The sequence below is a fragment of the Glycine soja genome, chromosome 14 (genome assembly GCF_004193775.1).
Source record: "Glycine soja cultivar W05 chromosome 14, ASM419377v2, whole genome shotgun sequence".
In the NCBI taxonomy this organism is placed as follows: domain Eukaryota; kingdom Viridiplantae; phylum Streptophyta; class Magnoliopsida; order Fabales; family Fabaceae; genus Glycine; species Glycine soja.
In genome coordinates this window covers 19077333-19082066 of record NC_041015.1, presented here as the reverse complement: position 1 = coordinate 19082066, position 4734 = coordinate 19077333, and positions in this window count along the sequence as shown.

Here is a 4734-nt window from a genome sequence, read left to right as displayed (position 1 = left end):
TCCTTGAGAAGCTTTTTTGAGAAAACTTCCTTGAGAAGCTTCTTTGAGAAAACTTCCTTGAAAAGCAAGAGCTTAGCTACACACACCCCTCTAATAACTAAGCTCACCTCCTTGAGAAGATTCCTAAAGAAGCTAGAGCTTAGCTACACACACCTCTCTAATAGCTAAGCTCACCTCCTTGAGATGAGAAGCTAGAGCTTAGCTACACCCCCTCTATAATAGCTAAGCTCACCCCCATGTCAAAATACATGAAAATACAAAAAAAAAGTCCCTATTACAAAGACTACTCAAAATGCCCTGAAATACAATGCTAAAACCCTATATTACTTGAATGGCCAAAATACAAGCCTAAAAAAAAGGAAAAACCTATTCTAATATTTATAAAAAAGAGTGGACCCAACCTTGGCCCATGGGCTCAAAAAATCTGCCCTTAGATTCATGAGAACCTCAGGGCCTTCTTTAGCAGCTCTAGCCCAATCCTCTTGGAGTCTTCTATCCAATACCCTTGGGGGGTAGGATTGCATTATCCCCTCCACCTTGGAAAGGATTTGACCTCAAATCCCGAGGTTCTTCATACTCTGGGCTCCTTCCCTCAACACCTGTAAAAAGAATAAAAACATATGTATTAGTGGTGTTGGGTATGTTAGAGTAGGATAAGGTCTGAAAACCCTTTTCATTGACATCTTCCCATGAGAGAGCATGGTTCCTCACCAACTCAATGAGTGGTGCTACAAGTATAGAAAAATATAGGACAAACCTTTTGTAAATGTTTGTTAAGTCATGGCAGCCCCAGATTTCCCTTATACTTGGTGGAGTGGGCCAATCAGGAATGACCTTTATTCTCTTAGGGTCCGTAGGAGCCCCTTGATAACTATTTAAAAAATTAAGGAAAGTAATGCAATAAAACATACATTTTTCAGTATTTTCATGTTGATTATTCCTACAAAAAATACGACAAACCTAAGGTGTCCCATGAGCACCTAGGTTTGTATTAAAACCAAAAATAAGAACAAACCTACCTAATGAGTCCCTATGTACATGAATCATGAAGATGTTGGGTGCATGACTGATTTTACAAAAGAGGCTTGCAACACTCAACACATTCACCATATCACTTATTTTAGGGATTTGGTGCCTATTAATACTTATTTTAGGCACCAACAAAGCATAAGGATTTAAGCTCTTATGAACTAAACCCTCACCAATAACTCCTTTACTTGAGGAATAACCTCAAGCCCAAGAGGTGTGGTAGTGCTAACAAGTGTCTTTTTACAAATGAGAAGATGTGGAGGTTGTCTAAGAGGGGAAGTTTATTTAATATTTGTCTTTATTTCAAAATGACTTTCCTTCTTAACTAACCTCTTGGAGGAGACACTTACCTCCTTACACTCCTCCTTAACCATTAAAGGTTGTCCTTCTTGGGGGTAGATTTCTTCACTAGATTCTTCCCCTTTTACTTCTTCACTTTCACTAGAGGAAGGTGAAGTAGTAGCTTCATCTTGACTATTATAAATGTCTTGGCCCCTCATAATCATGGTTTTCTTGGTGGGGCATTGAGAAGTAATGTGCCCTCTTCCAAGACATTTAAAGCACTTTATGGAGCTAGTCTTCTCTTACATACTAGCCTTAAGGGGTTGCTTTTCTATTGTCTTCCCCCTATCATCTTTGGGCTTAGAAGGTGTCACCCCTAAGATGCCTTGGCCTTGGTCTCTCTTTGGATAAGAGTGAGAGCTGTAAGATTTTGAAGTAGACTTCCTTTTAAGTTGTTGCTCTACCCTTATTTCCCAATCTAAGTTAGCCTCTACATTGTCCTTCCCATGGAAGTATGGGAGGTTAATGTTAGCCTCTTGAGGCTTTCTTTCCTTTTCTCTCCAATGGGAGTGAGATCTATGATGTGCCCTATGCCTTCCTTCATAATAGTCACGAAGTTCTTCGCTTAGGCTCTTGCAAGAGCTATGACTACTATAGGAGCCATGTTTTTCTTTTCTTAACTCTTTTAGTATTTTCTTTCTTTCTTCTTCCCTTATTTTCTCTTTTTCATCTTGACTTATTTCTTCCACTCTTTTTTTCCTTTTTCTTTTCTCTCTTGTTTTTCTTTCCACAACTTAAGGGATCTCAACTCATCTAATATCTTATACAAGGGGTCCTTAGGAGTAGAACCCTCACCAGTAACACTAAATGAAGAATGAAGACTCATGTTGGTTTCTAAGTTGTGGTTCTTTCTTGTTAGGGGTTTGAAAACAACAGGTAAAAGAAACTATGGTTGAAACTAGCCAAAATAAACACTAAAAAAGGTGTGAAAGATAAGGTAAAAACTAATTGGTAAAAGATAAGCTATCTAGGCGGTTTGACAATGGAAGGTAAAGGAAATAAGCTATGAAAGTAAGCAAGAAATGTAAACTAGGCGAATCCTAAGAGTGTTTAGATGACCACATTTAAGGTTCCCTACAAAACACTCACAATCCTAAGGGAAAATTGCCTAAAATTATTACATACAAATGGAAGTAGGGTGACCTATTGGAGGCTCCCAACTTACTTCCAATGAAAGGCCTTTTTGTTACAAAATTTGAAAGCAATGAAAGTAAGTAAATTGTCAATTACAAAATTACAATAAGGTCCTCAATTTTGGTGGTTGTTCTCTCTTTGGTGATTCACTCAATTTGGAGTGCTTCTTAGTCCAATAGCTCTTAAGGTGGTTGGCCCTTTGCTTCTTGACTCAAATTCTTCAAGGGATGGCACCAATCCTCCTTTCCAATTCCCTATATGGCAACTCACAAACAAGGAAACAAAGAGACAAGCAATTGTTGGACCTTGTGGCCTCAATAACTTAAGAGGGATAGGCTTAGAATGCAGAAGAAGTAACAACAATCAATTTAATAATGTTCTTTAAACATGCAAGGCAAAATTGATTGTAATAACATAAATGAGATAAGGGAAGAGAGAATGCAAACATAGTTTTATACTGGTTCGGCCACAACCCATGCCTACGTCCAGTACTCAAGCAACCCACTTGAGATTTCCACTATCTTTGTAAAAATCCATTTACAACTTCTGAACCACACAGGGACAACCCATCCCTTATGTTCAGGAATCCTTACAACTCAAGAGACCCTCGATCCCTTAATCAATTTCATTGAGTAAGAAGAATGGAAGAAGAATTCTCTCTTCAAGAGAAGAATATTACAATGAAGATCCATGGATGAACTCTTAATGGATTTGCAAGTGTTTGCCCAAGAGTTCTTGAGAGAGCATTTGGCAATGAAGTTCTCTTGGAATCTCTCTCATTTTCTTTTGAGAGAGGATAAAACATTTTGGCCAAGCAAAACTCTCTCAATCTTTTGAGAGGATAAAACATTTTGATCAATCAAAACTCTCTCATAAAATTCGTGCCCAAGTCACCTATTTATAGGCCTTTGATGGCCATTCACAAATCTAATGAAAAGATGTGACTGTTGGCAGATTTTCTAAAAACTTTCCACTGGTAATCGATTACAATGTTTGTGTAATTGATTACACAGTTATAATTTGAAGGGTTATGACTTTTGAATTTTAATTTCCAAAGTTCCGTTGCTGGTAATCGATTACATGTTGAAGATTCAAGTTTAAAACATTTTTCAACAGCTATTTCTCAACCCTATCTTCTGGTAATCGATTACACTTCCTGGTAATCGATTACCAGAGCCTTGCATGTCTTGAAAGCACTTTGTTTTAAGGCAAGGCTTGGTCTTTAGTGAATCTTGAAACAAGGCTTTGTTTGTTGAAGTAATCATGAATTATTCTTGAAGCAAATGCTTATCATTTGAAGCAGCCTTGTTAGATTCTTCTTTGACATCATCAAAATCATGTATACATACATTCACATTGTTATTGAGGCCACAAGGTCCAACAGCAATAACTAAAGACAAAAAAAATGAAATGAAAGCTAAACCAATGGAGTTTTAACAAGACAATTTTTCAAGGATTATTCAACAATTAAAGCAATGAAAAGGACATAGAAGCTAGCTAGGACTCAAAGAGAAACTTAGAATGGCTCTAGAGTAGAGTAAAAAAAACAACAACAAAAAAGACTCAACAAACCTCTAGCTTTGGAACTTGTTTTCACACTAATTTTCAATTGAAATTGAGGAACTAAGATTGATATAAAATAGGCACCAATTATAGAATAAATTTTGAGCCAAAACAACAAGCACACTTCCCTTTCACTTTTTTTTTCTGGATACTGATTTTTTTGCCAACTTGTGTGATTTTTAGTATTTTTTCCTTTTATCCAAATCACTTGGTTCTTTTTTGATAACTTTTTTCCAGATGCCTAGAAAATTAAGTAAAACTTTTAGCTCAAAATTCGCAGTGACCAATTCTCAGTAATTTTTACAAGTTCGTATGTCCAAGCTGCCAGCACTAGCGATTTCAGACTTCGAATTTTTTTTAGCATGGAATATTGATTGCCTTGGGCTTACTTTCAACCTTCCTATGTATGTTGAACTCACTAGGCTTGTTTACCATAGTTTTAGGAGTTCAATATTCACTTAGGATCAAAATTTCAGCCAGCAATTCATTTACCAAAACTCAAATTCACAATAGACACAATCATAAGGAAACCTAAAAGTTCAAGAAAAGGTTCACAATCAAAGACTCTCTAAGAATTTTGAATGAACATGTTAAGGACTAATTAACATGCAAGGTTTGACTCAAATCAAATAATAGGCTAAAATAATTTCATACACTCATGAACAA